General features: G+C 43.1%; 1 pseudogene; it reads left to right on the top strand.

Moving 5' to 3' along the window:
- Positions 1-9,965, top strand: part of LOC130860251 (WW domain-binding protein 11-like) — a 34,904-nt pseudogene extending 24,939 nt beyond the window's left edge.
- Positions 9,966-25,791: the final 15,826 nt, after the last annotated feature.

Genomic DNA, 25,791 nt, shown 5'->3' with positions numbered 1-25,791 from the left:
GCTACCCTTGCTGAAATGGAAGACATGGGCTTGCATTTGGCAGGGAATTTGCATACAGATGTGCTTAAAAAGATCCATGCTTGCTTCAAATCGATTTACTTGAACTCTCACATGAATAAAGGATAGCAACCTTAACATTTTCTATGACAAAAACTCAACTCAGATTGGCTTAAGCAAAAGAGGAAATGCACAGTCTCCTGTTACAAAGAAGCCCAGAGATTTCCTCCTTCAGGCACACCTGGGTCTAGACTCACACAGTGCCAGCAGCAATCTGTCCTTCAGCTCTGCTTCGTCCTCTGTTGGTTTACTATGAAGCAGGCTCTTCTTTTTTTTTTTTTTTTTTTTTGAAGCAGGCTCTTCTTAAGCAAGGGCAAGCCAACAGCTCCAGGCGTTCACTCTACCAGCTCAGCAACACCAGGTAAGAAGAGTGCTTCCTTCCCAACAGTTCCAGTTAAAATCTTAGAGCTGGTGCTCATTAGACTAACCCGGGTCACTGACCCAACACTGCGTCTAAGGGAATAGAGTACTCTGATTGGCCAGGCCAACGTCACCTGTGCCCCATCAGAACTACACCGATGGAGGGACAAGCATATATGTACCACAAAAGATAACTGCTTCAGTTCTTAAAAAGGATAGTAGCTAACTTCTATCTGATAGTTAACTATGTCCCAGGCACTGTGCTAAGGTGCTGGGCAAGCATTACCTTATTTAGTCCTCACAATCACACTATGAAGTACATTCTATAATTATCTCCATGTTAAAGATGAAGAAACAAAGACCTTGGCCCCTTTGCCAAGGTCTCTCCTCTTTCAGGTTGTCACTTCTCTCTTCCACATCTAAATCATATCCATTTCCAGCAAAGAAACAGTAATACCTCAGTAAGAACCCAATTTGGACAGGAAGTGATGTAAGGATGGCAGAGGGGCGTGAGGTTTCAAGATGGCGGTGGCTGGGTGGCTGACCGAGAGGCAGAGGTGAAGGCCTCTACGAAGTCAAACAGGCCAAGAATCGTCCCCTCTCCACTTCTCACGGTCCCAGAAGAAGTGTTTTTAGGTTTTGTTTTATTTTTTAAACAAGCAAGTAAACCACACAAATTGTCAAGAAGGGACGGAGATCTACATCATCCACCAAGAGTGGAAAATTTATGAACCCTACAGACCAAGCCAGAAAAGAAGCTCGGAAGAGAGAATTAAAGAAGAACAAAAAACAGTGCATGATAGTACGAACTGCAGTTTTAAAGATGAAGGTTCCTAAACAAATTATCCAGGACATGGAAAAATTGGATGAAATGGAGTTTAACCCAGTGCAACAGCCACAGTTAAATGAGAAAGTGCTGAAAGACAAGCATAAAAGCTATGTGAAACCTTTGAACGTATTCTATGACTCTATGAAAAAGAGAATCCAAATATTTACAAAGAATTGAGAAAGCTAGAAGTAGAATATGAACAGAAGAGGGCTCAACTTAACCAGTATTTTGATGCTGTCGAGAATGCTCAGCACGTGGAAGTGGAGAGTATTCCTTTGCCAGAATGCCGCATGCTCCCTCCAACATCTTGATCCAGGGCATTCCACTTCCTGCTGCCCAGCCACTCCCTGTCCTTAAGAAGGCTTCAGCCTATGGATCTCCAACGCGGGCAGTTTCTGTACTTCCTCATCTCGGACATGGTGTTCCACGTTTGCCTCCTGGCAGGAAACCTCCTGATCCTCCCCCTGGTCCACCTCCTCCTCAAGTCTTGCAAATGTATGGCCGTAAGTGGGCTTTGCCCTAGACCTTCCCCCTAGTAGGCACGATGAAGACATGTTATATAGCCCTGAACTTGCTCAGCGGGGTCATGACGATGATGTTTCCAGCACCAGCGAAGATGACGGCTACCCTGAAGACATGGATCAAGATAAGCATGACGACAGTACTGATGACAGCGACACTGACAGGTCAGATGGAGAAAGTGAAGGAGATGAATTTGTGCACCGTGATGATAATGAGAGAGAAAGATAATGAAGAAAAAAAGTCAGGTCTGACTGTACAATTTGCAGATATGCCTGGAAGGTCAAGGAAGAAGAAGGAGAAGAACATGAAGCAGCTGACTCCTCTTCAAGCCATGATGCTTCGAATGGCAGGTCAGGACATCCCTGAGGAGGGACGAGAAGTAGAGGAATTTTCAGAAGATGATGATGATGATTCTGAAGCAGAAAATCAATCACAAACACAGCACAAGGAGGACTCTCTTTCTGGTAACACATCTACTGCTTCCTCACAGCGCAGGCTCCTGCACAGTCTGTCCCTCCTTTTCAGATACAAACACCTCCCATGCCAGGACCACCTCCTCTTGGACCACCACCTGCTCCACCTTTACGGCCACCTGGACCACCTCCAGGCCTTCCTCCTGGACCACCTCCAGGAGCTCCTCCATTCCTGAGACCACCTGGAATGCCAGGACTCCGAGGGCCTTTACCCCGACTTTTACCTCCAGGACCACCACCAGGTCAACCCCCTGGCCCTCCCCCGGGTCTGCCTCCAGGTCTGCCTCCTGGCCCTCCTCCTAGGGGACCCCCCCCAAGGCTACCTCCCCCTGCACCTCCAGGTATCCCTCCACCTTGTCCTGGCATGATGCGTCCACCTCTGGCACCTCCAACTTGGACCTGCCCCACCTGGGCTTTTCCCACCAGCTCCCTTGCCGAACCCAGGGGTTTTAAGTGCTCCACCCAACTTGATTCAGCGACCCAAGGCAGATGATACAAGTTCAGCCACCACTGAGAAGAAAGCCACAGCGACCACCAGTGCCAAGCCACAGATCACTAATCCCAAGGCAGAGATTACTCGATTTATGTCCACCGCACTGAGGGTACGTCGGGAGAATAAAGGGGCTACTGCTACTCCCCAGAGAAAGTCAGAGGATGATTCTGGTGTACTTCTTGCCAAAGCAGCCCCCAAATCTGGTCCATCTGTTCCTGTCTCAGTACAAACTAAGGATGATGTTTATGGAGCTTTCATGAAAGAGATGGAAGGGCTCCTGCAACAGCTTTTGATGCCAGAACAGGCTTCTGTTCACATCAGTGGTTCATGGAGAAAGAGGCTTTTATTCAACTTAGGTGAAAGAGCTACTTTCACTGTCAGGGTATTTTTAATTTCAGTTCAAGGAATATCCTAAGGTTTATCCTTGTTGAAAATTTACTGCATATAAAAGAGGGTATTTCATTCAAAATAAGTTGGTTATGGAAGCAGTGCTGCCAACTTCCATCCCCTTTCAAACCACCATTTTCGTCCCATTTCTTCCCCTGCTCCAGTTCCTTGGAAACTTGTGATCAGGGGGATCTTTGTCACTTGTTTTGATTCTCCTCTTCTGTGCTGTGGACACTGGAGTAGAGATTTCCGAAAAACCAGTTAATTTCACCCCATCTTGCCTTTCATGTTTGAGTTATTTTTAATATTTTCTTGTAAATATTTTGTAATATTGTAATAAAATGGATCACAATGTCCTTTCCTAATACAAAGAAAGATATGTGGGAAGAAATGTACAATTCTTTGATTAAAATTATTTCCCACGGACCTAAACTCTGAGTGTTTCATGGAATAAATAAATAAACGTTCTACACCAAGCTAAAAAAAAAAAAGGAACCCAATTTGATGAACTGGCTCTCTCAGGATAACGCGCACTGTGTATCTCCTCCAGCTGGGCAATGCAACATGCTGCCCTCTACTAAAGGAATTCCGGGCACCAGCAGACACGGCATTTGGAAAATGGGAACGATGTCGGGTCGATCCTGAGATCCTATAGTGTATGATTCTGCCTCCATGAAAAGCAAGGCCTGTGTTTTATCACCTTGCAGAAGCTTCTTTCTGAGTTTTTTTTCCTTTTTTTAAATTAATCAGATACTTGAAATGGGTAGAAGAAAGAAGAAAAAGTGAAACACAGACAAGTCAATGATTTAAATGCTGCCTGAAACAGAGCACATTGAAATCAACTCAGCAAACACTTATTAAAAGTACTCGGACTTGGAGCCAGACCTAACTAAAAAGAAACCAAACACAGTACATGAAGATAGGGATTTATGCAAAAGAAATTAGGAGCTGGAGTGCTCACTTTATAAAATATCTTCATATGACAGAAAATGAACCACCTGCATTCCTGTACATCATTTTAAAAGTTACTCAACTGACCTGAATAATATGCACGTATCTGCTCAGAAGTCTGCCTATTGTGTAAAAGGAGATATGTACAATACGCAGTAAGAGCGAGGGAATAGCTACATGAAATTATTTAGTGAATGAACCATGGAAATTAGGTGAAGTCTTCGCATGGATTAAAGATCTAAATGTAAAAAACAAATCCATGATAATAAAAGAAATTATGGGTGAATATATTATGTCCTTGAGGTTGAAAAACTTTCTTAAAGACAAAAAAGCCTTTTAGAAAAAGGAAAAGATTATCTGACTAGATTAAAATTTAAAACCTCTGCATGATGAAACACAAAATAAACATAGTTTAAAGGAGAAAATATTTATAGGATGCATAATAGGAGATTAATGTCCAGGCTATGCAAAGGACTCCTAGAAATCAACAATACAAACAATACAATAGAAAAATGGGCAAAAATACAACAGATAAATCATAGAAGAGGAATTATGAATGGTTAATAAAGATGTAAAAAGATATTTAATCTCACTTGTGAACGTGGAAATGCAAATTGAAACTATGATGACATGTATTTTTTACCTATTAGATTGGTAAAAAGTATTAAAGTGTGATAGTATTCAATATTAAACATTAGTGAGGCTGTGGGGAAATGGGTACCATCACACAAAATGCATACAGCCACCTTGGAGAGCAGTTTAGCAGTACTGATTAAAATTTTAAATGGTTATATCTACTTCTAAAGAAGATATGAATAAAAGCACTTATAGCATTGCGATAATACAAAACATTAGAGACTATCTAATTATCCATAAGTAGGAAAAACCACATCCAAACTGTGGAATTGTATGCAGTAGTTTTTAAAAATAAAGAATATCCATAAGGAGTGACATAGAACCAGCACCACGACACGTTCTGAATGACAAGTGAAAGTTGCAAAATAAGCACTGTCTAATACCATTCATCGCACACACACACATGCATTCACAATGAAGGTATGTACTTAGTAAGAAGGCACAGATGATTATTGATTGCAATGATACTGAGATACAGATAGAGATGCTGTTTGAATCTAGATGGGTCTAGAATGATACATAGCAAACCAGAAGGAATTTAGGGCAGTGGACAAAGACAATTCTTGCTTTATCTGCTAAGGTATTCATTTTTATAAGAATATTGTATTCATCTCTTACTTATGAAATTACAACTAATGTTAAAACTTTTTCAGGTGGTTAAAAATCATATACACAGGGACTTCCCTGGAGGTCCAGTGGTTGGGATTTCATCTTCCAATGAGGGGGGTGCAGGTTCGATCCGTGGTCAGGGAGCTGGGATCCCACATGCCTCATGCCCAAAAAACCAAAACATGAAGCAGAAGCAATATTGTAACATAGTCAATAAAGGCTTTTAAAATGGTCCACATCAGAAAAAACATCTTTTAAAAAATCATATATACTATATCTAACTGCAAATGTTTACTACATCTTATAAATATCACGCACTACGTAGACACACAGATAAAAAGCATAAAGTCTCTGGCTCAGTCTTGCTCATTCATTCATTCATTTTTTTTAATTCATCCAGTATAAATATTACAGACATCTATTATAAGCCAGGCACTGTCTCAGCAGTGTTGATACAAGGATGGGGCAGGGAGCCCCACTCTTACGAAGCTTACATTCTGGTAGGGGAGAAGATAATAAATAATTACATAATGTGATAGGTGGTAACAAATAATAAGAAAAATAAAGATTAAGGAACAAGAGTCCACTCCTTGCACCCAACAGAACTATTTCTCCATTCAGGTTTGGGGACAAGTACTCCACAGTTCCTTGAGCCTCTCTTCCTAAAGAGAAACTTAAAAGAAGGAGGTTAGTGGGCTATAGTTGATTGTGGGACCAAGATTAATATTCAACTTCTGCCTCCTCCACTCTCCATTAAATCCCCTCACCCTCAGCTCCCACCTCAGCAGGTCCTGGTACCTTCCTAATAGTGGAATTTCTTTGTCAAAGGATAAATAATTGTGTGATTTGCTAACTATTGGCAAATTTCCCTTCACAGTGCTTGTATCACACCAAATTCCCAAAGACAATGAGTGAAGGTGCCTCTTCCCCCACAGCTTTCCCAAAAAAGTTTGTGGTCAATAATGGTATCTCTCTGGATAGATTTAGTCTGCATTTGTATTGCTATGCGTGAGACTGAGCATCTTTTATGTGGTTAAAAGCCATATGCATTTCTTTTCCTATTATCTTTCTGTTCATATCCTTATCTCATTTTTCTATAGGATTGTTGACAATTTTCTTCTCTGGTTTTAGAAACTCTTTATATTAGCGATATTAACCCTGATGATAAAAGCTGTGAATGCCTTTTTGAAATTCACATTTTAACAGAGACATGAAGAAGTCAAGTGGACGAGGCATGCAGCTGTATGCACTGAGTGAACACAGCTCTGTGAGAGGAGTACCTGTGGATCTAGTAAGAGGGACATGGGGCTGTAGCAGAGTCTTCACTGGAAAGCACACTTTATGGATCATGTACACCATTGCAGGCAACTGAGTATTGAGTTTGAAATTCAAGAAAGAGGTTGGGACTAGCGATATAAATTTGAAAACTGTCACCATAGAGATGGTGTTTAAAGCCATGGAGCTGCAATTACATAAAGAGTGAGTAGAGGCAGATGAAATGTAATTCTGTAGTAGCAAATGCTGTACCTATAAACATCTCTATGATGAGTGACACCTGCACTGTATCTGTAATCTAAAGCATTGGTTTTGCTTCTGCCAACAACTCCTTATAGAGCAATGAACACCCACGCCATGCTATAGTCGTATAATATGTCTAGCACTTGAGTAAAAGATTCACTGGGTTTTATCATAATTACTCCTTTTAAGAGAAAAATAAGAAAAATGGGTATGTTGCCAAAAGAGGAGGCTATATAGAGCAAAGTGCCAAAACATTCCAATTTCTTCAACACTTCAAAAAGGAGAGTCATAGATGCTTTCCAGAAATCAGAGAAGAGGGAGAAAACATGCGAAGCGTCGTTGGCCTAGGAACCCCTGCATGTTTGGTCGCCAGCCTTCTCCTCTTTATTTCTAGGTGTCTGGAGCATCTGTTCTCACTGCTGAGATGTGAGGGGTCCAGTGTGCAAGTCTGCTTGGGGGGTGGAAGATACCTGCTAGCAGAGAGAAAGAGCCAGGTTGCTGGAGTCCTGGAACCAGCTTGTCCTGACATCTGGAGTTGGTAATTAAACCTCTCCCAAATGGACAGCTGTTTACAACAGTCTAATGATCAGAAGTCTATCTGGGCAAAACATTGTGCATTTCCAATAAGCATCATAAATATTATATGGCATCTTTGAATAGATCATTTCAGGGCAATGATACTGACTTTCATCCTACCAACAAAGTGGGCCTGGGTGGGAAGGTCAGGGCAGTGAGGAGTAAAAAGAAACTGCACTGGGGAGGTCAGGAATCCTAGATTCTGGTCTCAAATCTGACACGACTTGGCATGGGACATCTTCATAACTGAAATGTACTGAGTAGTAAGAAGAAGGGAAGAGACATTGACAAGCTATCTAGTTCCACTTCTCAATTTACAAATACAGAAAGCAAGGCTTGGCCCATTCTGAGTTCTCTCTGGGCAATCAAGCCTCTTGCCAAGAACATGTACTCTAGTCTGTTCTCTGCCATGAAACGTAACAACAACAACAAGGAAAGCTGTCCCTGCACGAGTGCCTGCAGTGCACTGGGTGGATAAAGCTGTTGAATCCTGAAGTGAGATGTTAGCAGGCTCGTGTAGCTGCAGGTCTCAAAGTGCAGCCGTAGCACAGCTTATCAGGAACAAAGGCAACCATCTGCCTGACTCACCTGGAGGCACACTTGGAGACCAAAGAAAGGGGTGATATTTATACATTCTCCCCAAGCCCAACCAACAACATTCAGGCATGATAACCTGAACAAGCTTGTCAAAGTGTAAACATTTCACCTGGAAAAACTGATATTAACACCTTAACATCCACATACGTATTAGTACCAATGAGTCTCCGAGTAGATAGCTGCCCCCTGGAGAAAAATGTGTCCTTAGAAGAAAGGGCACAAGCCAGGGTAAGTTTAATGGGTAGGTGAGAAAGATCTGGAACAAGAAACCTAAAGGCAGACTTGCGATGTCATCCACCCTGGGGAACCTGAGAAGCTAGAGAATACACATTTTCAAAATCACACCCAACTCAACATTTTGTCCAGAAAGATTTTGTCTTCTGGGAAGTCACACAACCGTGTTTGTAAACTTGGTGCTCCCTGATCTGCCATTCACCAGCAACATCAACGCTGGTGCATTATTTCACCTTCCTGAGTCTGTAATTCGGCATACCAACCATTTATTTGCCTCCCACTGGTGCCAGGCACAGCACTAATAGAAATACTAATAACTTCACATTAAGATTTACTATGTTGTTTAAGGGTCTCCTTCTACTACATGAAAAAATGTATCACATGAACTAGGTAATTTAAGATTCACAAAACCCCTATCGGGTAGGTGTTGTTAACCCCAATCTACAGATAAGGAAACTGAGGCACAGAGAGGTCAAGTAACTTGCTCAAAGTCACACAGCTAATAATAAAGGCAGACAGGACTTAGACCCAACCATTCTGACTTGAGAACCTCTTCTTAACTACCCCATGGTGTTTTACTTCCTTCACTACATTTTAAATAGGACAAAGTCCAATGAGGGCACATTCAGAGAAGAGAGAGAAGGACACTGCTTCTTAACTACTAAGCTAGGTTGCCAATTCAAGGTTAGGTGGACTCCAGAGCAAAGCGTTTAACCCCAAGAGTGAACCAAGTACATAAACCTTGTTCGCCTTCACAGATTCGCTCAAAGAACATTTAAAACTGCAGAATGTCTTACAGTCAACCGTTATTAATCCATGTACACAGAGCAAAGAATTTGTAACACAAGCAAACAAGGCATAAACTCTCTTCAAAGGAGAGAAATATGAGTAAGAACTTATTTACACTGGTGGAGGTAGTGTATTCATCTCCTGTGGCTGCTATAACAAATGACCACAAACTGGGTGGCTTAAAACAATAGAAATTTATCATCTCTGAAGTCTGAAATCAAGGTGTCCACAGGGCCACATTCCCTCTGGAGGCTCTTGAGGAGAATCCATTCTTTCTTCCAGCTTCTGGTAGATGCAGGCATTCCTTGACTTGTGGCCACATCACTCCAATCTCTGCCTCTGTGATCACATTTTCCTCCTCCTCTTCCTCTGTCTCTTCTCTCTTATGAGAATGCTTGTGATGGCATTTAGGGCCCACCTGATAATCCGAGATGATCTCCTCATCCCATAATCCTTAAATAATCACATCTGCAAAAATCCTTTTTCCATGTAAGGTAGCATCCACAGGTTTCAGGGGTTTGACATGGATATCTTTGGAGAGGGGGTGCAGAGCATTTGGGGGCCTACACGGGAAGTAATGGCCCCTTGTTGCAGGTGGACCCCGCTTTAAGAAGACCAATGTATGACGTTTAAACGAAAAGATGTTTGCTAGAGGAAATCATTAATGCAAGGATCCTATAAAGAAAAAAGTCCTTTCTTGCCACTGGGACAGTCCAACTTTCCCAGACCCAAATTTCACACTTTTGCAGAAGTCCTTCCAAGTCCATGAATAAGATGCACCTGTTCTGCCCACTCACAGCGAGCAGCCCAGCCCCTCTGCTGGGCTGACCCGGACTATGCACTCCAGGCAGGCCCTCCTTCTAAACAGACCGAGGCTGTGACGCGTGAGCGGCCACAGCGGAAGCAGACTTCCAGGAGTGCTTGCGGGTCCTAAGCACAGAGACAACTTGCAGCTTCTCAAACGCGCTGCTGATCTCTGGTTGCCTTTGCTCAAGAGACAGAGCAGCGTTTTGTCAATGCTCAAAAGGCGATCTCCCCCAACCTTTCTTATAATCAAGCCTGCTATGGACTTTATGGAAAGAAAGTAGGTGCAGGGTAGGGCTCTGACAAAATGCAGAAAGCAAATTTCAAGGCTGGTGGCAGCCAGTGTGGGCAGACAGCAGAAGTGATACACCAGCCCCAAGGCACCCACCAGACAGCAGTTAAGCCCTTGGATGAGCCTGACTCCAAATAGAAATAGGAAGAGGGATATGGAAATGGCATCTTCTCTTGAGGAGGAAAGGAACTAAGTACAGTAGCAGATGGAACATGGCCTTACACTAATCCAGGCTCCATAATTAAATTCCGGAAGCTTGCCAGCAGAGGAAGACGGTATTCAAAAATAGCAGGTGTCTCCCAGAGATTTTTGCCAGAGAGGCTTTTGTAAGCCATCGGGCTCATAGCCTAGGGGATGAAAACATTGGTGAAGTTAAGTATCCAGCTAGCTCTATAGAGGAAACCAGAATGATCTGGAGTGGCTTTTATATCCCCTGAGGAAGTACTGGCTCCTAAGGAGATTTAATTGCCTCTGTGGTCCTGTGCACGGACTTTGTTGATGAAGGGGCAGTCACAGATACGGAGCAGTCCTGGCAGCGAAAATAACTGCCCACCTGCCTGCATTAATATACCTCTGAGCTATTGTGCATCTCAAAGCTGCAACAGAGAGATGACTTCAAAGACAATGCCCGCTAAAGTGATCCAACCAATGCTTCAGCATTGTATAGAGTGGCCGCATGATATACTGATTTTAAAAATGAACCCTGGAGTCAGATGGACCTAGACAGTGTCTAGCTCTACAACTTACTAGTATGTGAACTTAGGGACGTTACTAAGCCTCTACAAGCTATTGGTGTTTTTCATCTGTGAATAGAGATTATAATATTTCTTATATCAGAGCACAATTGTGAAGAATAAGTGGTACTGTAACAATGCAGTTTGCTCATAGTATGGCACGTGGTAAAAGTGTTCAAAAAACATTAGTGACTTTTAAGATAATGATGCTTAAACATTGAAGCGCAAACACTAAAGGCTATTGCGCACAGAAAAATCACAGAAGGGAAGGAGGATCAGCCGCACTCAGAGTTGTCCGTTTTATAGCTTTTATCCTGTTGCCTCAAGTCGGAGGGATGCTTGCTCCTTTCATCTGGTCTTGGCAAGCAAAGAGAGTAGACAAAGACCACATAACTGTCACACAGTGTAGGCTGGAACTCTCAGGCAAGAACTCAGCAGCGGGACAGTGCATATGGTCCCCCATTCTCTGAGCATCTCACAGATAGGCTAGCATCAAGCACAGCTGGACACATCACCGGTTGTGCTCCAGGAAATGGACCCCTTCCCTGCTGCTTTCTCTCTTTACAGGGTTTTCAAGGAAGCAAGCTTCCAAGTCAGGAAAACCGGTATGACTGAGGCACCAGCTGCTTAGGGCAGCTGCACGATAGTCTAGAAGCTCCAGCTGATAGTACCTGAAACGCTTGTGTAAAGCAGAGGCACAGAGGCTCCCTCGGATGAAAGGGGGACCACTCCTCCCAGCTGCCTCATTTCTAGGCAACCTTGTGAGAACCATCTGGCTCCTGCAGTGGACAGTGCTTCCTGTATCCCCATAGTCTCTCTTCAGGCAATTAAACAGGGATTTATCAAACACGTAGCCTGGTCTGCATAGAGATACAGCCCATCACCATGCTTAGAAGTCTGTTGAGCTCTGGAATTCAGTTGTCATAGGTTCAAACTGCAGCTTCACCACTAATTAGCCATATGACCTTGGGCATGTCAGATAGTCTCTCTATGCTTTAGTTTCCATATCTGTAGAAGGAAGATAAAAACTATACCTAGAGTCATAGAATTATTTTGAAGATTAAATGAGATAATGTTCGAGAGGCACTCAACACAGGGTCTAGCAGGTGCTATAGCACAAATACACAGTAACTAGCCTAAGCTGGGCTCTACGCTGAATATAAAAAGTGCTAGGCCAGGTCTCTTCAACTCAAAATATTTACAGTTGAAACTGAAGATAAAGGATCCACCTCAACTTTTCCCCTCCACCTCAAAGCCTTAGAGAGTTTATCACTGCTCTTATGGAGATTTCCCATTAGATGTTACTGTCATTTCTCTGGTTCCTCTTCTACATTCCATCCTACGGAATTCCAGCCTATGCTCCCTATCCTAGTTCTGGTCTTCTTAATTTCCCAGTACCTCTCACCTAAGCTGTTTCTGGAGGTACCTTTTATTTAATCATTCATTCCTTTAACAAATATTGACCTATCCAACTCTGATGAACACACACCATTCTAAGCCTGAGGTTACAATAGTGAGCAAGATAGATAGGGTCTCTGCCCCTCAGAAAGTCTACAAGCTCTGAAGGAAGGCGGGCATTAAAACTAGTAGGTGGTAATAGTAGTAACAGTAATAGTAGCTCAAAGCAGGTGCAAATAACCTGCTCTCAAGGCAGTGGATAAGGTTGATTGTGGAAATCTTTCAAGAGACAGTGACATTTAAACAAGGCCAAATGAATGATCAGGAATTACCCATGAAAAGAAGAAAGGAAAAAGTGTTTCAAGGAGAGACAAACCAACTATCATTCTTGACCACTACTTCAGGCCCAACTCAGGTTACAACAGCCTAGCAAGAACTATTTACCACTGCCATTAATCCTCTCTACCCACCAGAAAACTTTAAAATGTTAGAGCTAACATCTTGTTGAAATTTCTGCACCTCTCAAGCACTAAAGCTTCTCCAGCACAACCTCAATTTGCTCAGAGGAAGACAGAGAAAGAAAAATGGGTTGCATTCAGAAAAGCTCAAAAGCTCTCCATCTGTGAACCATGGAGGATACTTGTTGATCAGATTGCCAGAGAAAGCCAACAGAAACGCAGAACCACCTTCCTTTCTCCCTTTCAAGACAGGAGCCCAAAACTGCCCTCAAACCCAAACTGAGAAATGACCCAGTTGACAAGGTCATGCTATTTCTTTGCCTGTCAAAAAAATGGACTTTCTCACTTTCCACTGTGGATGAAAATGTAATATTTCTGTTTGCAATTTCAATTTCACAGCTGACTGGCATCTGCAGAGACAGACAATTCTAATAAAATTGCAGAAGCATTTAATACGGTGACTGGCAGATGGGGAAAAGGTTTGTAGCAACTCCATTTTTCTGATTATGTTAACCAAACATGGCATGTGCTTTTCTAAGGCACCGACCCTGTTTCATTTACAATTTAAATCTGATGACTAAAAACAGTGATTAGGACTTTTGAGGGGCAATGCTGTTTACCACCTGAATGGTTTAATAATGTATAGATCCTTTTTTTTCCCCTTTCCAAACAGACAAATTAGCATTCCACGTTCTGCACTTAATAAAGTTACATAGGGCAATTTCAAAAAATTGTCTGAGTGCAGCACTGCGTCAATAAATTATTTATGCACACTTGATTTGGAAATTAAGCAACAATGGAGTATTCTTTTACCATAATAGAAAGCCCTTTAAGTAAAAAGGAGGCCCAGTGGGGCATTAGAAAACTAAAAGCCATTACTGATAGAAAAGGATGGGGCTTGTGAGTACCAATTGCAGGGCAAAGCTGCTACTCAGCTGATTAAGAAGAAACATGTCGGCCCCTTCTCACTTGCAACACAGCTAGCCTGTCAACACTCCCTAAGAGGTCACGGTGAAGGAAAGGCTAAAGATAATCATCAAGCTAGTCATGCAGGCAATTTGCTTCACAGCCTTGCTCTGTGACTGGCCAAGTGTCTTGGGCCTGAGTTTCAACATTCACAAACTAGAAAGTGTTGGACTGGTTCCCAAGTACTGGTCCTTAGACTAGAGGCCAATTGACTGTAGCACAGGTACCACAGGCAGAGTTTTTGCTGTTGTCATTCCTTCTAATACAGATTCCTGGGATTCCTGGACTCCAACCACCATGAGTCTAACTTAGTGGAGCCAGGATAGGGCCCTGGAATCAACTTTTTAAAGTTCCCAAAAGACCAGGTTTGTGAGCCATTGGCCTAGATTACCTCCAGGTCTAAGATGTGACCATCCAAACATATAAGAAAAAATTCAAGGTACAGGCTTGCATTTGACTAAAAATGGCAAATACATAATATTTTTAACTGACTTTGTAGCTATATCTAGATATTCTGAGACAAGATATAGTTTCAGGTATTTGTTAAGGCCACTTTACTTAAGCTGAGTTTGGTAATCCTTTTTGTCTTCAGACCCAATCGAGCAGCTACATGGAGCCCGAGTGAGCCCCTGGCAGGCGAAGCTGAGCAGAGAGGAGAAAACAAATTAAAAGTCAAGAGTCATTGGAGCAAGAGAGCAAGGACAGATAGTTCACATGGAGCAAAGGCTGCTTTTCTCAGGGCCAAGACAGACACTGGAAGCCACAGTCAGCTCTGAGGATAAACACAATGTACTTAGAGAAAATGGTTCTTTCTCCTGCACCAAAACATTGGCTTCTCCGGTGGATGCTGAGGCAATTCATACTAACAGGTCCTCAAACGGTGCTCTATTTTTCAGTCTTTAAAAAACTGTAAAACGCAAATACCCTCAAAGGTAATAAATAACATCTTAAGCTATATTATCATCTAAACTCCTCACCCTGATGACCAGGTAAGAGAAGGACTCTAAAACAAAGAGAGATTGGCATGCACCCATGGAGGGCTGAACAGCAACAGAGAGGCAACAAGTTCTGCCTCACAATATTTCCTGAGAACAACCTTGCCAATCCATAAGGTAAGAAAAATGTCATGCTGCACCTTCCCACTTCTCTTGCAAGGTTACAGTTGATGTTGTCATAATGTGTGCCAGTTCTATGGAGAAATTAGCTGCACAGATCCACTCCAATCACCTCTCACCTAGGGCAGTCTGACTGCCAGGTTAAGCTGATGACTGGCGCGACAGCATTTAAAGAATGCCATTTCCATCATTTTGTTACCTGACCCGCTGCCAGCTGAGTCTTTCCAGCCTCTTTCCAGTCTCATTAGTTGCCATGGATGCATCTCCTTATCTAAATGACATTTCAGTCAGCATCTGCCCTGTCACCACCCCTGGAGAGGGGTGTGAGTCCTCTCTCCAAGGAGAGCTCTGGAAACATCTCTGCCTCTTTCTTTACCATCACCAGCATTTCATTATGTAGTTTTCAACTTATATGAAGTCTGTCTCTCCCGTTACAGTTTTATAGGATAAGATCAATGAGTAACTTAAATCCGACCTAGGAAAAATTTCCAATTAGGCACCGAACTTATGCACAAACTTATATGCAAGTACGTAACCAACTCTTCAAAATGATGGGTACTCTGCATGTCTCACTAGTCCAGCAGGAGAACAAACCTGAGCTGAGAACCTGCTCATGCCCGACACTGTGCGGGACCCATTATACCACCACATTTAAGCCTCTGACCCTATGCAGGGGTGGATAATCCCATACACAGGTGAGGAAATTTGGGTTCAAAGTGGTAAGTATGATGGAAAAATACCACATACTAAAGCCCTTAATATAGGCCAGGCATGTCCTAGGAGCTTTACATGCATCAACTCAGTTAATCCTCACAACAACTCATGAATAGGCATAATTATCCCCATGTTAGGATGAGCACACTGAGGCACAAACAAATTAGACAGCTTTGCCGTCTCGCGCAGCTAGGCTGCATCAGAGCCAAGAATCAGATCCAGGCAATTTGGCTCCAGAGTCTGTGTGGTTAACCATGACTCTGTCTCACTCATGAATGGCCTGAGGTCATGGAGACAGTAGATAATGAAGATGGATTCTAATCCAGCAAGGCTCCAGGTAGGGTTCTGACTCTATATATGTGTCCACACATTTCACTTGAAGGCACTTGCTTTCAGTTCAGATCAGAATTTAAATTCTTTCACAGCATAGATCTGGACCCCAAGAATCATCTAAGCTAAGCACTTAAATCCTGGATGCTTATTAATCAATGATAACTGACTTACGGCTTCATATTCAGTCCTTCCTAAGCTCTATATTTAAAAAGATACATGCATTACAAGACCTCAGTCCCATACACCTGGGGATTCCCAGCCAGAGGTGCTGAGGACTTAAATGATGGACCAGAGTTAGCGAGCAGGAGGGTACCACAGGATAGGGGAGTGGAAGAGAAGGAAAGGGAAAGAACAGAGAGGAAATAACAAAGGAGAAGAAAGACATCTGTTGAGTACCTACTACATCCCAAGAATTCTGCTGGACAGTCTACACGTGTTGTTGTACTTTACCCTCATAACAACCTATGAAGGATTGTAATAATATCCCCAAGATTATCTTGCTAGCACGCAAAACAAATCAAAATTAAGCGTGTCTATCCAACCTCAAAGCCCAAGCTCTTTCCATCACCCTCATGCTGCCTCCTGTAAGTTCGGCTCTTCAATTTTAATTCCACTGAGCCAAAAAAAATTTTGCTAATCTCTCGCCTTCATCTCCCCATCTATAAAATAGGGACTACCGTAGCTTTTCCTCACAGTTGTCCTGAAGATTAAATGAGAGTGTCTGTAAAGCACTGAGAACTGTGCTTGGGCACCCAGCAAACACCCAGTTATCAGTACTGTTGATTGATGACATAGCGACGACGAGGAGGAGACACACCAGGCACTGTGCTAGGGTGGTGTTAAGAAATTACACCAGCCTGAACAAACATACCTAAAGCCAGTACAGCCTACAACCCTCCTTGAATAGGTCAAAGACCAGAAGACATCCTAGAATAGTGCTTCTCAAACTGTAATGTGCACACAATCCACTTGGGAATCTTGTTAAAATGCAGATTCTGATTCGGTAATTCTGGGCCGGGACTTGAGAGTCTACATTTCTAGCAAATTCCCAGGTGAAGCACTGGTCCAGAGACCACACTTTAAACAGCCAAGACCCAAAGAGCTTCTTTCCCATTTCCTAGTCTCTAAATTTCCCCTCTCAAGTGCCTGAGATAATGAAAACAAGCCAGGGACAATAAATCATCTTCAACAACCGAATGTCAAATAAATTAAAGTCTCAAGCACTGAGACTATAAAAGCTATTGGAAGCAGCTGCCCAGGGCTCCTGGGACGGAAATCTTGTCTGAACATTCTCCTGGCAGCCAGCTAATCACCGGGAGGAATGAATGCCTCTCTTTTCTTCTTCCTCCTCCTGAATCAAAAGGAGTCAGGATAAATCTGTTGTGTGGCTCCAGGTCCAATTTGAAGGCTAAGTCCTTCTGCAATCTATTTAAACTCCCAAATCCAAAGAAGAGGAAGGCCTAGTTTCCTTATGCCTGTTAGAATATTTGCAGTCTTTCTCCTCGCATTGTACTTCTTCTGACTCCCTCTAGCTGATTTTTCCCCACCAGCAACATTCCAGTGTAATCTGCACTATTATGAAGACAGATGCTACCAAGTTCATTTGTTATTAGGTGGCCACAGGAAGTGGCAGGGATTCTGATAAGGAATGAAATTACATCAGGCAACAGCCAGCCAGACCCTCTTCACTCATGCCCCTCAGGATCCTAAAGTAACATCAATTAAGACAAATTAAGACAAAGAAAGTCGAGTCGGAAGAAATATTATTTCTTCCAAGAAATATTATTGGCCCCATGGTGTGCTTTAGGACATGGGAGTCAAGAAACGTTTCAAGTCTGACTCTGAGAAAAGCTTTCAGAAGTACTTTATGAGCTATAAAATTACAGTCACTCACCAAGTGATTCTTTCCAGTTCTGCCTCTTCTAAGCACAACACCAAGACCTCCCACACCCAAACAAGAGGGGACTGGGGTGAAAAGAGCATGCGCAAGGAGTCTGTTCCTTCCGCTCTTGGACCTAGGCAGTCCCACATCCCATCTTTTCCTGGTGCTGAGCATTTTTTGATCTTCTTCCACTCAGGTTCAATGAAGAAGCCAGGCTCTATAAGAAACTAAATGCTGGACGTTGCCCACTGTTCACATCTAGCCTCTTGCACAGGGTGTGTTCGAAATGCTCTCATTCAAAGCACAGGAGAAGATGCGTTGGTTAAGAACATAAACTCTGCAACCAGATTTCTTGGGCTCTGACACTAGCTATCAGTGTGGTCTTGGAGAAGTCTAGCTTCTCTTGGCTTTATTTATTCATGAACCGTGGTGAGTAAGAGCACCAGCCTCTCAGGTTCCTGTGATAACGAGATAGGATAGCGAACACAAAGTCCCCAGCACAATGCCTGGCGCGTGCGAAACCCTGACTATCCTGCCAGGCAGAGCCCCCTGGTTGTAACAGAAAAAGGAGGCAAATTTCTCAAGTTTTTTCCATTTTAATATTAGGTTATCAGGTGATTAATAATGTAATTCAACACCCAAAGATGACTGTTTCTTCACTCTCTGAGCCTCAGCATCCCTATCTCTAAAATGAGGTGATTGTATTAAATTGCTCAGAAAGAGATTCTCAGTTCCCATAGGAAGTGTCTAGGTATTGCTGGGAAATGCTCCACAGATGCAAGCCAATCCCCAAAGACCCTCTCTTGAAAGCTGAGGTGGGGACTGATCCCACGTTAGGGCTGCACAAATAGGAACTCCATCACATGACTTTACGTGGTACTGTCTGTGTGTCCTTTCATTCCTGCATCTAGCAGGAAGGTTACTACCAGGTACTGGACACTAACTGAGGTGCCAAGGTGACCAGGATGTTTAGTTGAGCAAGATGGGGCTCCAGAACCAAAAGATTCACAGACCAGGAACAGAATCAAGTCAGGGGACAAATGAGTACAGAGACTGGAGTGTCAGGCAGTGGGGATATTTGTTTTGCTACCAGAGCCATAAAAAATGGTGGTGGTGTCCTTCAGGATATTTCCCATGGACCCCAAGACTTAAGTAAAGAATAGCAACCACTACAATTTCTATAATTAGAGCTGCTTCTACCATTATCAGTGCTTAAATGTCTACTCCGTTAGGTACTGTTATCCTCAATGCACTATCCTCAGTGGGCTACAAACACCAGCCACCTTGCTGCTACGGCTTCTTCTAGTAGCAGCCAGCTCACTCCCAGCTTTTTTAGCCTTAGAGGCTACACTTAGTCCATATGCATCCCTCTTGATGACAGCTGTTTAGACTATAGACAAGAACATAATATTAGGCAATCAATTCGTGACTGGCTGAGAAAGGCCAACATGGCCAATTAAATTCTCTATGCTTGGGACTTCCCTGGTGGCGCAGTGGATAAGAATCTGCCTGCCAATGCAGTGGACATGGGTTCAATCCCTGGTCCAGGAAGATCCCACATGCCACAGAGCAACTAAGCCCGTGCACCACAACTACTGAGCCCGTGCTCTAGAGCCTGCGAGTCACAACTACTGAGCCCATGCACAGCAACGACTGAAGCCCACGTGCCTAGAGTCCATGCTCCACAATGAGAGAAGCCACCGCACTGAGAAGCCCACGCATTGCAACAAAGAGTAGCCCCCACTTGCCACAGATAGAGAAAGCCCGTGAGCAGCAAGGAAGACCCAAATAAATAAATAAGTCTTTAAAAAAAAAGATTAAAAAAAAATTCTCTAGGCTTTCTCTGGCCAGGCTACACATTAGAATCACCTGGTGACCTTTTTAAACATTCAGGTACCAGGGTTCACCAAAGACCAATTAAATCAGGCTGGGGGTTAGGGGAACTGGATATACATATTTTGCAAAGTGCTCTTACTGATTCTGATATGACTCAAGGGTAAGTGAGGGTGAATGTCATGGCCTTACAGCAGTGGTTCTCAACGTGAGGTCTCCAAAACAGAAGCATCAGCATCTCTCAGAAACTTGTTATAAATACAGATTCTCAGGCTCCATTCCAGACCCACTGAATTAGAAGCTCTGGTGGTGGTACCCAGCAATCTGCATTTGAGCAAACCTCCATATCACTCTGATGCACACTGAAGTCTGCGCGCCAGGGCCCTAAAGCCCTGCTACTCAAAGTGTGGTCCATCAACCAGCAGCACTGGCCTCACCTGGAGACTTGCCAGAAACAGAATATTCTGCCCCAACCTAGAGTTACTCAGCATTTTCACATCTCTAGATAATTAGTATGCACATAAAGATTTGAGAAGTACAAAAGAAAAAAAAAATAATATCAATGAAAGAAATTAAAATAGCCAAAATTGAAAGTCATGATTCTTGACCAGGGAGGTATGCTCTACCTAAAGGGAATTCATCAGAACAAGCTGAGGCGCTTTCTCAACCTATTTATAGAGACACCCAGAGATTTCTGTACGTAAGGATCGCTGCTACCAGTGAGAATATGTTGTATTCCTCAGTATGGGAGATGGAAAATAGTTTTATAAAGTAGAAATTGAGAGAGGCTGCTAAGGAAAGTATGATAGGCATGGCAAGCTGAAGATATGGAAAAGCAGAAGATAACTACACTAAAAAAAAAAAAACTATGCAGATAAGCAGAAAGAGGCAAACAGAGAGAGAGAAATAACAAAAAGCAGCTGATCTCTGGAGTTGCCTTAATGTCGTCCACCCTCCCAGTTTGGTTCCAGTTCAGCAGTATCCTCATAATAAATCACTTTTCTTGAGATGATTTGAAAAGGTCTCCATTCCTGTAACTATAAGCATGCATTTTGTGTTGTGACCACCCAAGGGCGCTCACTGATAGGAGCAGGGGAGGAAGAAGCTGGCTGCACCAGGCAGCCACAATCCCACTCCTGGTCCCAGCTGCTAAGGAAGAATCTACCTGGAATCACATTTCCACCCACTTTGTGCCCCCAAACCAAATAAACGCCTGGAAGAGAGAAGGATCAACAGCAAGCCTAAGCCAGATGGTGGGAAATGCACACATGTTCCTCCCACACAGAAATCCAGGAAAGGCTTCCGCAGCTAGATGTCCACATGCCCACACATCTCACCTCACGTCGCAAAGCACCTGCTCCATGGGCACCCCATGCTTTGTCAAGGTTAGGTGAGGGTGGGGGGATACAAAAAGAAGAAAGTCATCTAAATAAAATAAAACCACTCCAAACTGTCTCCTCAATATCCAAGAAAGGAGATCTGACAAAATCATAGAAAATGGTAAACTTGATAAGAAAGCAGACCCTCCTCACCTTTAACAGAAATGAAGGTCCCTGTGAATACCTAAATTTGTGATTCATACTGTCTGGTGGAGAATAAACCTCCATAGAAGTGCAAGCTACAAGATATTAATAAAAGCCATACCTTCTGAGCAGTGTATCTACATTCTGCAATGCCATGGGTATTGGACTGGTACAATTCCAGGTACTCAAACCATGACATATGAAATTACCTAATGAAGAAGGCTCCCTGTATTCACTCTCACTTCAGCAAAGAGCTTACTGTGCTGACATGGAAAGCCCTGTGTTCCCAAGAATGGCCAGTTATCAACTTGTCTTCCATTTCAACCTATTTCACAGGCTCCCATCTCTAAGACTTATGTCCTTGCACAATTCTCCAGGGATAAGTGGATATTGTTCCTTTTTCTCTCTCACCTAAGAAATCACAATGGAATATAAGTGAAGAAGAGGACTATTATATATGAATAACCTTGAGTATGCTCTGGATTGCTTTTTAAGTAAATCATTTACAACTCTGAAATTTTATCAAAAATAACAATATATTTTTCATTAATCATTCAATAAATATTTTTGGAGTACCCTCCATGTACTAGAGACCACACCAATGGCTGAACTGGAAACAGTGAGCAGGTTCTCTGTTCTCTCTGTTTGGGAGCCAGACAATTATGCAAACAATTTGAAAAAAAGGCAGATAATAATACGTGTCACATACTCTCATTTAAGAAAATACACAAAACAAAACATCAACATGTATATGCATATAAAATACATTTTTAAAGTTCTGAAGAAATACCCTCTAAATTAGTGGTGAGCAAACTATTTTTGTAAAGGGCTAGATAGTAAATATTTTCAGCTTTGTGAGCCATAGAGCTGCTATCACAGCCAGTCAACTCTGGCTATAGTGTGACGGCAACCATAGAGCTTCCATATGTAAACAAATGAGCATGGTTCTGTTCCAATAAAACTTTATTTATAAAAACAGGTGGCAGGTCAGATTTGGGCCTCAGATTTGCCAGCCCCTGTTCTAAATTATTAACAGTAGGTTCCTTCAGAGGAGTGAGACCTGAAGGAGAGAGGGAAGATTTAAAAGAAAACTTTCACTTTACCCCACATTCTTCTGTTTTGTTTGAATATTTCGTCCACCACTGACGACTCAGTCCTTTGCACAGTGCCTGGCACATGGTACTCACACATAGAGACATGTTTAATAAATCAATTTAGTGGATGAGTTCAGTTTTTTAAGAATAAAGTTTTAACTTCTAAAACAGGCATTAAGTGTAATACACAGAGGGACAGAGGAAGTATAGGACGCTCTGAGGGCACATAAAAGGGACACCAACCCCAGACTGAGAGAGTCAAGATCTCATTCCCAAGAAACTAGGATCCAAGTTCATGAAGGCCGGCCACAGCATACAGTAACATCCAGGTGGAGCACAGCTATGCTTCACAAGTGCACAACAGCACAGAAATAGCCAGACCACTCAACCAGTGTGTGAGCAGGCAATCAATCAGTTCAAGTGGGAAGCCCAGAAGTGCCAGGGGTCAAGCCGTGTCCCAGGAAGGCAGCTCCTGGGCTCTGCACACCCTCCTGCCTGACCCCGAGCTAGGCCACACTGGAACAAATGCCCGAGGAAGAGTCTGCTTCCGCCTGAGTGCTATGCCACCCAGACTTAATCACGAAAAAGCCAAAACAGAGACCCTCAGCCTTCCTGCTGAAATGAGGTTTTGGGAACAGTGAGAAATTACAGGTCTGAGCTCTTCACTCACACACCTCTATCTATGGACGATCACTCCTCCATAGCAAACAAAGTGTCAGTCCCTTCTCTTAAGAGAGCAGCCTGTGAACAAAGAGAAGACAAAACTGCTACTGCTTCCTAGAAGCCTACACCGTACACTACTCCTGAAGAGCTGTCACTCAAACAATGCCCCAAGGAGGGAGATTAAATCCTACCTCTGCAACTTCCAGCTGCCTTCAAGAGAAATTACAAATGAAACCCAGCTTTGCCATCCAAGTGTATTTTTTAAAGATTAAAATAGGTTAGTTTAGTAAATAACAATAGACCACAATGTTTCAGGTATAACATATTCTTTGTATTAAATAGATACAGAGTTAACCAAAATCTGCATGTTCACATGCAAAAACCCTCTTTGACCTTAGTTCTCATAATCTGTCCTCTCTTGAGAAGAAAAAAATGTCATTTTCCTTCAAGGATTTGTATGTGGATCTTTGGCTCCACTAGCTGGTAGTACTTTAAACATGAATGAAATTGAAGTGGGAGGAGGGGGTGTGTGGCTAAGGATACAGAAGCATGGAGAAGTGTCCCACCTGAGAATCACAGCCCTCTTTAGGAAGGTTGAATCTACGTGCTTAGGAGAAACTGTGTGTATTGGGAGTTTACAGATCTGCAGTCCTAATCCTTAGTGAGTTCTGTGAAGAGCCTAACACCCTCCAATGTTGGGGAGAAGGATTCCTTAATACCAACAGAATATTCCCCAGACCGTCTCTCTATGACCCCAACTTCTCTTAGTGTTCTCTCTTAGCAGTTCCCTGTCGTATTGCAGGGCCTTCCATGTCATCAAACAGCCTCTAGGCCTTTCTGCCATCCATTAGCTTAGTTATCCCTTGGCATCACATCCAGAGAACAGCTCCTGGCAGTCAGGGTCCATTCTGAGCCCTCTAGTGACAGCTAAACTGATCCATAGCTAATTCCCTTCAGGATTTGGGGGGACCCTTTAGAGCTGCATCTGAGAAGAAAGACTGTGGAACATCTGTAACAAACTCAGATATCCTCCTTGATCCTCAGGGAAGGGAGGGCCAGAGCAAGGACAGAGCCAAAGAGGAGGTGAGGATGGACATTAGCTCTCATCTTGTAGAGAGCACCACTCCCAGGAAAGAATAGAACGAACAATCTCTCCGTTCAAAGTGGGTCTTGGTCTAGGTCTTAAACATTTCCTCAATATTGCCTCCATGGGCAAGGGTAATGAACACAAATTGAGTCCCAGAAATGGTTTTATTTATTCATGTCCCCTAATAATTTTTCTGCACATCCAGGGGTTATTGTCATATAGGTTGGAAGGCACTACAGTCTTACAATGGCAAACCTTCTCCTTTGAGGCTGCTATGCTTGAACACATGCTTGCCTTAAAGACAGAAACAACGACGTAGATCTCACTCTTTTCCCAGTTGTTACCACAGGACCCAAAATTTAAGTCCTCTTTGATGGATGAATGAATGACTGACTGAGTAGGTAAGTGATATTCGCAGTAATTCAAAATTAGACTACCTTGGAGAATTTTAAACCCAGTCCATCTCTTGACGACAGCCCTTTCGTGCCTTTCATTTATTTCTCTCTCAATATAATTACGGAGCAGTATGTCTCGCACATCCTTTACCACTACATATTATGGCATTTCACCCTTGTTGACTTTTCATAGAAAATCCACACCCTGTGTTGGCATCTCTCTCACAGGATTCCCACCCTGGATCTCACCTTAGCCTGTCACCTTCTGGCAGACATCTGGGCTATGACACACATATTACACATTTGGAAAAACCACCCATTTCTGCCAGGTACCCTTGGGTTCCTGAGCACGAGATCTACTCCAGCCAGATGGGCTCTCTCCTACACAGGATCCCCAGACTGCCTTTCCCTGAGCTCACGCTCTGCCCGTCACTAGGGCTTCCTAGATTCCTCCTCCTCTCCACCCCTTTTCTAATCAGCTGAACTTTAAGAAATTTCAGAACTTTCTTATGACTCTGAATCTGCCATTACGGGTTGAATTATGTGTCTCCCAAAGTTCATAAAGTGAAGTCCTAACCCCCAGCGCTTCAAAATGTGACTTTATGTGGAGATTGGGCTTTCGCAGAGGTAATCAAGCAAAAATGAGGTCATTAGGGCAAGCCTGACTCCAGTATGACTGGTGTCCTTATGAAAAGCAGGGATGTGGAGACAGACACGTCTACGGGAGGAACACTATGTGAGCACAAAGACAGCAACTAGACGCTAAGGAAAGGGGTCTGGAAGGAACCAGCTCTGCCAACATTTTGATTTCAGACATCTTGCCTCCCAAGCTAAGACAACAACTTTCTGCTGTTTAAGCCCCGCCCCCCATTTGTGGTGCTTTGTGATGGCAGCTCTAGGGAGCTAATACATGTCCTCAAGCTCCCCTCTTCAGGGCATGTCTACAGGGTTCACGGGTACACTGACGCTTCTCAGCCAGGAGGTAATGCAGTGGCTGAGGACAGGGCCAAGAGTCAAACTGCCAGGGCTCAAAGCTTGCTAGATGTGTGCCTTGGGGTACGTTACCTACTCTCTCTGTACCCCAGTTTTTGCATCTCCAAAAAGAGACTGTACCAGAGCAACACCTCAAAGTCCAGCTGCAGGGATTCAATGAGACAATCCAGTATAGCTTCTGGCACACGGTTAAAGCTCACTCGATGTGAGTTGTTGGTTTTGGTGCTAGGGGCAGTTAACGGTAATAGTAATTGTTGTATAGGCATTGTGATAGGTATAATACAGTAAACAGAATTTCCAGTCAATACAAACCTGGAATCAAACTCCAGTTCCATTTCTAAGTAGCTTTGTGACTTTGGACAAGTTCACTTTACCTCTCTAAACCTCAGTAAATTGGAGACAATCTAAAACTTGGAGATAATCATATAACTGTCATAGAATTGCTGCATAGATTAAATTAGAAAATTAACATTTAG

This window comes from Hippopotamus amphibius, chromosome 9 (assembly GCF_030028045.1).
Source record: "Hippopotamus amphibius kiboko isolate mHipAmp2 chromosome 9, mHipAmp2.hap2, whole genome shotgun sequence".
In the NCBI taxonomy this organism is placed as follows: Eukaryota; Metazoa; Chordata; class Mammalia; order Artiodactyla; family Hippopotamidae; genus Hippopotamus; species Hippopotamus amphibius.
Note: the sequence above shows the minus strand (reverse complement) of the source record. Positions and strands in the feature narration are given on the sequence as shown.